Below are 7,975 nucleotides of genomic sequence, written 5' to 3' on the forward strand. Positions count from 1 at the left end.
AGTCCCACAACAATTGAGGTAAGAGATGAAAACAGGAGCGAAAGACAGGACACGACCACAACTGCCAAGAATGCTTGAAAACAGTAGGGTACCAGCATTAAGTTTGTTGTATGAAATGCTTTGGATCCCCTCCCTAAGGCTCTGCCCAAGTGCACAAGTACAGTACATTTTGAATTCCCTAGACAGCATAAGTTAGCATCAGACAGACCGTCAGAACGGAATAGACATTACAGTGCAATAAATGTGTGAAGAACCGTCAGAAATGTATCGATGACTGATTGCGTAAAGATATCTTCCTACGAGTAGTTTGTTGGAGCAAGCATTGCTGTACAGAAGATACTCACATTTCTCTACAAAGCACCCCTTCAAAGTTCACAACCTAGTACCTAGTAACTTGGGACTCCCCTACTCTTCCCAGACTGCCACAATGATATGAACATTAATAATGCAAGATGCGAACAGCAATGAATGAATGAATGAATATGTTAAGAAGGGTTGTTCCAGATGGGTAAGATTGAGAGTGATGTGGAATGACGTGATGTGTTTAGTTGTTGCTGTTGGGAGCGAGGGAAACACCACATGCTGCCACAGGCCCCCTGAGAAGACGAGACAACATCAAACTCTCAACCAGGGGTGCTGATAGGGGGGGACAAAGGGTACAGTTGTCCTGGGGCCCAGGGAAAGAGGGGGCCCAGAATTGGGTCCTCATTACATTATTACATTGCATCTATGGGGCTGGGGGGCTTTCAGATGACTTTGTCCTGGGCCCGGCCAAAGCGGTCAGCGCCCCTGCTCTTAACAGTCATCCCAGTGTAGCAAAGGAGGGAGGAAGAGAGGGAGACAGAGAGGGAGACAGAGAGAGAGAGAGAGAGAGAGAGAGAGAGAGAGAGAGAGAGAGAGAGAGAGAGAGAGAGAGAGGGGCGAATTGGAATGACACATCTGCCGTTAGTCTTTTAGCCGCTCTCTCTCTCCCTCTCTTCTTCATATGACTTTGGTTACACCACTCATTCACGGCTTGTCTATCGCACTCACTCACTCTCATTTACTCACACAAACACAGACTAAGTTTCTATTATGGCATGTACACAGAGACAGACAAAGAGAGAGAGAGAGAGAGAGAGAGAGAGAGAGAGAGAGAGAAAGAGAGAGAGAGGAAGAGGGAGAAGGAGAGAGAAACAGCAACCCCAAAGACAACCGTTGGCACGTCTGCCTTGTCAATGAGGCAAGAGAGTAGACACACACGCATACGCGCACACTCAAACACGCGCACACTCAAACACGCGCACGCGCACGCGCACGCGCACGCGCACACGCACACGCACACGCACACGCACACACACACACACGACATCCGTGTTTATAGCACAACAGGTCTTGCTGAGTGTTGACTGGCTTCAGGCCGGCCACCTGCAAATACCATACACTCCAAAAACATCACAGTGCAACACTAACAGACTGCATTTCCTCCCCAATGCCCTTTTATTCTGTTCACATTGACAGAAGCGAATAAAGGGCCGGCGTGTGCCACTATAATGGTACTGTTGACCTTTCTAGCACACACAAAAAAGTAGCCCACAAGCACAGTTACAGGCACTGAGCAATCTGGTTTTCAACAGAAGATCCTTAGTATTGTATGTGTGGAAAAGCGCTCTGCAACCAGGATATTCCTGAAACACGGCCACATTCACAATAAATGAAGTGTGCATGCCCAAACCGAGTGCTACCAGCTAGACGATTGATAACGTAAAGACAGACGATTCATAAGCATTTTCTTCCAGAACCTATATGATGTAAGGCCCTAAACGGCAATCGCATGGTGGTCAGGCCTCTTTAGGAGACTGGTAGATTGAATGGAGTTCAATGGAAAGTCACACCCATTTAGTAGACCAGGGGCCTATACTACAAAGCTGGTTCAGGATAAGTTAAGGTTAAGTTAAGAGGTAAATGATCATGAAGAGTCCTCATTTTCTTAAGAAAAGCTCTTGCATTAGATGATTTACCTCTGAAGTCTGTTACCCCAGACTTAATTCCACTTTGTTGCATTGATGGCGGGTGCTACAACTTATCTTGACCTACCATATTGAAAAATCACTGGTAATACTGCCACCATTCTCTTTAAAATCACAATACTCCTCTCAATGTAACTGTGCTCCTTGACAGAAGTTGAATAAAGGCTGACGTGTGGCACTATAGAGGTATGGTTAACTTTTCTGACATACAGTAGGCCTACAAAAAACAGACCCATTGAATATCCGGTCTTGCTTTATTTATGTATATCCGCGCCGTTTTTGTCCGACAACATGTTATATTCAGGGGAAAAGGCACCACTGAAAAACAAAACTATTTATAATTCGACAAGGCTGTGAAAAACATACCGTGGCGTGGGCCACATAAATTTAAAAACGCATCCCCTCTTTTTTTTACCTCCTTCCTCCCCTGCTGTCTCGCCTTCCTTAAGCCACTCAGAATGAGACAAGGGGAAGTTTCAAATGGCACGCTCGCACGCACGCTCGAACGCACGCATGCAGGCACTCGCGCGCACACACACACACACACACACACACACACACACACACACACACACACACACACACACACACACACACACACACACACACACACACACACACACACACTTAAACTTGACATTTTCGTCTGCCTTTGAACTTCAAGTCAGGTGTCTTATATTCAGAAAACACACTGGCACACTCGAGCACCACCAGAGGCAAACTGAATTACCTCAAAATTGTAAATAACAACTCAGCATGTGTAGTCCCATGCAAATGGATTAGATGTAACTCAGAACCTTAATTATTGAAGGAATGAAAGGGAAACAGAAATTGCCAACACAAAACTAAAGTGGCCTACTTCAAATCAGATGAGAGGATCAAAATCGCAATCAGATTAAACTCAGCAGCTTCCTTGAAGAGGGAGAGACGGAGGAACTGACATCTATCTTCTACACACATAACCAACCGAAGTAGCACGCTTAAGCATGAAAAACATTTAAAAGCAAATGGGATCGACCGAATAAGCTCGAAGTTGTTACACCTCTGCCTATTGTACATTGGATGTATGCACATGTCAGGGCTAGACACTGGCACCTGCCAACCAGCCAAATGCTGGTAAAACTTGGCTTTGGCTAGTAATACTTTCAGTGTCACTAGCCAATTTGGCTGGCAGCGTATTCCTTGGTGTGACGTATGAATCATAGTAGCTTATATTCTGTTGTTTGCTTGTGTATTAATTGTTTGTATTTAAAGTTCAAGAAAAAGCACAGTAACTCAGTATCTATTTGCTTGATATACTCATCTTGCTTTAGCACCTAACCTTCTGAAGTTAGACATACAGAATCATTATATATATTTTTAAAAACAATATGAAATCTGTGGCTAGTGGAAATACCTGAATGGCTTGTGACTCGGGAAAACCACTAGCTACAGTGGCCAAAGAAGTGAGTCAGAAAGACATCTCGACATGTACACACCTCCAACCAAAGTGGCCTGCTTAAAAGAAGCATGGAAGGCCACGATAAACAAACCCCAACAGGCCCCAGGCACTGACAGGGGCTATCGAAAAGAAGCAGGAAATATGGTTTTTAAAGCCTTCATTAAATCTGGCTAATCATAATTAAAATATCAATGGAAAGCCATTGAGATACTGACTGAATTAGCTCAAAAGTGTAATACTTTGGCCTGCTGTCCTATTTAAATGGATCGTACTTCCATACAGGACTCGAAGAGGGGAGACACAGGGAAATCTCTACACCATACAACCAACCAAAGTGGCCTGTTTAAAAGAAACATGCAGAGCATTTAAAAACGTAGACTCAAATTACTAACAACTCGGCCTGCTGGCTCTTGCCATGCACTGTATCAGATCACAGAGCGCAACAACTTCCATATAATACAGGAGGGTAGACAGACAGTGAAACAGAAATCTCTCTTCACTATACAACCAAACAAAGTGGCCTGCTTAAAAATGAGGCATGGCGAGCGTTTTAAAGCAAATGGGATCAGCCTCAAAAGATCCCCCACCCCCAGATTGATTACCGCAAGGCCCACAGAGATGACCCAGACAATGGAGAGAAGAGAGGGTAGGGAAGGGTAGGGTAGGGATGGAGGGAGTGGAGAAGAGAATGGAAAAGGAGGGAGGGAAGGAGCGGGTGGGAGAGAGAGAGGGGGAGGAGGAGGTGCACCCTGACCCCCATCATATGTTCAAGTGAACAAGAGAATAGGGGGGAGAGAGAGAGAGAGAGAGAGAGAGAGAGAGAGAGAGAGAGAGAGAGAGAGAGAGAGAGAGAGAGAGAGAGAGAGAGAGAGAGAGAGAGAGAGAGAGAGAGAGAGAGAGAGAGGCCCATCCTCCCTCCCAAGCAAATGTTCAGCAAATGCTCACCAAAATATGAGCCATTTTTTTTCTCAGCCTGTTGTTATCTTCACAGCAGCACAGCACCACCACAAACAGTAAGATGACACCTCCAAACTTTTCCATGCACATAAGCAAAAAGCCTCCACACCACACAACACAACACAACACTTTCTTTGTCTGAGCCTAGGCCTTCAGAGTATGTGAAGACATGAACAAGACAACACCACAAGTAAAGTGAGACCCATTACAAACACACAGAGAGACAGGCACATAGTGAAGCAAAAAAAGAGACACAGCATTGAAATTACAGCACAGAGATTATTGGCAAGCAAACTCACCCTTCCCGGCTCTCACTCTCTCTCTCTTCCTCTCTCTCTCTCTCTGTCACTCCCCCTCTCTCTCTCTCTCTTTCTCTCTCTCTCTCTTTCTCCAGCCCCTCTCTCTCTGCCTCCTCTCTCTCTCGCTCTCTCGCTCTCTCAGCCCTGTCTGCACCACCAGCTGGACTCTCCGCTTGCTCACAGGCCACGCCCCCTTCCCCTTGGGTCACGTGATCGGCAAGGCAGCCAAGCATTCCACACCCCCCTCATTTAGCCACTGGCTAATCAATAGGCTGCAAGGCAGGCAACACAGGGCCCGTGTGTGTGTGTTGGCTGTGAACTCCTATAAACACACTGTTTGTATATGTAGGCAAATTCGGTAGTGTGTATGTTTAAAAAGAGAGAGGGGGGAGGGATGGAGAGAGAGAGAGAGAGAGAGAGAGAGAGAGAGAGAGAGAGAGAGAGAGAGAGAGAGAGAGAGAGAGAACCAATTGGCAGTGAGCAACAGTAGGTCTGTGTTGTGTATGTGAATATACAGTGTGTGTTGTACACAAACACACAAAATGTGAAGTCTATATATTTGTTTAAATAAACAGAGAGACAGCATGAAAGAAAGTCAGTCAGGAGTGGAGGGATAGACAGCGAAAGAGAAAGCAGAAAGAGCAGGCCAATGCAGTGTTTGTATATGAAATGACAGTATGAGTGAGAGAGGGGGCAGAGAGAGAGAGAGAGAGAGAGAGAGAGAGAGAGAGAGAGAGAGAGAGAGAGAGAGAGAGAGAGAGAGAGAGAGAGAGAGAGAGAGAGAGAGAGAGAGAGAGAGAGTCAATCATGCAGATAGACTATAGACAGAACGGCAGTGAAATAGAAAGAGAAAAAGAGAAAAAGACAGAAGGATGATGGTGGGAGGGAGACAGAGTGTAAAAAATAGATATATGTTAAGATAGAAGGAAAGGCAAGGAAATGACGAAAAGGCAGACAGGTGTGTGTGTGTGTGTGTGTGTGTGTGTGTGTGTGTGTGTGTGTGTGTGTGTGTGTGTGTGTGTGTGTGTGTGTGTGTGTGTGTGTGTGTGTGTGTGTGTGTGTGTGTGTGTGTGTGAGTGAGAGAGAGAGAGAGAGAGAGAGGATTTGAGAGAGTGTGTGTTTGCGTAAAAGTGAGAGAATACGCACACAAAAAAAATCACAAATGGTGGTTCTCCATAAGACTGCCAAGACATTTGGTCACCCTCGCCTCGCTTCCCCCTGCTGTTGTGTGTCCCTAATGGGCTTCCATACGCCAGATTGATGGTTGCCTGCTTGCAGCTCGAGTCCGACAACGTCTCCCCTGAGGAAGGCATATTAATCAAACTCTCATCTATTAGATGGCTACGGATGAAATATACTACATATGGGAACCGTGAAGGAAGGAGGACGCTGACATTATAGAGATTCAATGCGTACAGAACTGCTGTGGAGCACTGTATTCAGGGCCGAATTAGGATGGCCTGGGGCCCCCTTGGCTACAGGTTGCTGTGGGCCCCCCCAGAAAGCAAATTTCGAGACAAATTTACATAGACAGTGTCATAATTATGAGCGAGAGATTAAGGACAACATACAAACTCTACTCAACACGACAGATGAATTTTTCAATAAAGTAATTTAGCTTTTTTTTCACTTTTGGCTAATCAGGGGCCCCCTGGCAGGTGGGGGCCTCTAGGCTGCAGCCATATCTAGCCTGTGGATTAATCCGGCCCTGACTGTATTGAAAGCAGCGTTCATGATCTTATATAAGTGCATCATGCGTTCTCTGGCATAAAGCCACATAACAACTGTTGGGGATATAAATCATAGGAATCGCTGTGAAAAGCAACTATGCACAGGAATGCGAGCACGCAAACACATATGTCCGCACAAACAAGACTATCAAATCATCATGTCTCGTCTGATTTGCGTAGAATTATAGCACAACCAACAGGTGCAAGACATGACTTAATGTTTCTTTCTTTTTAAGTCATGATTTTTCTTTTTGACATTAACCAGCCATTTATTTTAGGCATGCGTGCAAACACATGCGTACATTGCGTAAGCAAGACTATCAAATCGTCACGTCATTAGTATTGTCTGATTTGTGTGGATTAGAACTATAGCAAAACCAACAGGTGCAAGACATAGCTTCACTGCATGCTTCTAGTATCTTTTCAACACGAACCAGTCCATTTATTTTAGTGGAAGCTGCTATGAATATTTATTCATCTTTACAGCGAAAACAGTGAGTATCCTGCCTTCATAATGCCTGCCTTAAAGTGATACTGTCCCATTTTTGGAAATAAGCTTGTTTTACACCTCCCCTTGAGTTAAATAATAGAGTTTTACCGTTCTCCTGTACTTCCGACCATTCTCTGGGTATGGCATTACAAATTTTACCTCCAAGCTAGCAGTTAACATTGTGTCCTATGAGACCAGCTGGCGGCTAACTCGTCTCATAGGACTCAATGTTAACTGTTAGCTTGTAGACAAAATTTGCACTGCCATACCCAGAGAACGGTTGAGAGTATAGGAGAACGGTAAAACCCTATTATTGAACTCAAGGGGAGGTGTAAAATAATCTTAACTCCAAAATGGGACAGTATCACTTTAAACATTTTTTTAAACAACTTGTTTCAGTGGAAGTTGATTTGAATCTCTTTTTTGAAGAGGGCGCTTATGTTCCTGTCATGCTAGTCACGCACTAGAACATTTTAGTTGTGTAAAACCCCCGTGTGGCTCCTGCACCTACGCAAGACTGTATACACAGTAAGCCTGTAGAGATACAGTAGATAGCCTAATATAGTGTAGGCCAATGGCTGCTGTCACCTGTTAGGCATCTCGTGCCAGAATGTAACGTGTGGTGAGAGAGAGAGAGAGAGAGAGAGAGAGAGAGAGAGAGAGAGAGAGAGAGAGAGAGAGAGAGAGAGAGAGAGAGAGAGAGAGAGAGAGAAAGGTAGAGAGAGAGGCAGGGAGGAGAGAGAGAGGCAGAGAGGAAGAAACAACAGAGAGAGATAGACAGAGAGAGAGAGGGAGAGAGAGAGGGAGAGAGAGAGAGGCAGAGAGAGGGAGGATGAAACACAAAGGAAGAATGTGTCTACTGCCTGTATGTTGAATTTCAGAGGAGGAAAACTAATTTAAATGTGGTTGGAAACTACCTGCTTTGCGCATGGTCCCCTGAGGCTTGCATACTTGTTCCTCAGGTTTTAAGGACAGAAGCAGTTATGTTTACAACACTTTTTAACATTTTTTATGTGCAGTCCTGTTGCATCAAGAACTTGTCTGGCAGG

General features: G+C 45.0%; 1 protein-coding gene across 4 annotated transcripts in view; it reads right to left on the reverse strand.

The window, feature by feature from the left end:
• Window positions 1-7,975, reverse strand: part of septin9b (septin 9b) — a 135,956-nt gene that overhangs the window by 51,599 nt on the left and 76,382 nt on the right. The window contains exon 1 of one of the 4 annotated variants that reach the window (XM_063201742.1): window positions 4,707-5,004. The exons of the other annotated variants lie outside the window; for them this stretch is intronic. The gene's annotated coding sequence lies outside the window, so the exon portion shown is untranslated. Of the gene's footprint in view, window positions 1-4,706; window positions 5,005-7,975 lie in introns of those variants that run through there. 4 annotated transcript variants of the gene reach the window in all.

The sequence above is a fragment of the Engraulis encrasicolus genome, chromosome 1 (genome assembly GCF_034702125.1).
Source record: "Engraulis encrasicolus isolate BLACKSEA-1 chromosome 1, IST_EnEncr_1.0, whole genome shotgun sequence".
Classification (NCBI taxonomy): Eukaryota; Metazoa; Chordata; class Actinopteri; order Clupeiformes; family Engraulidae; genus Engraulis; species Engraulis encrasicolus.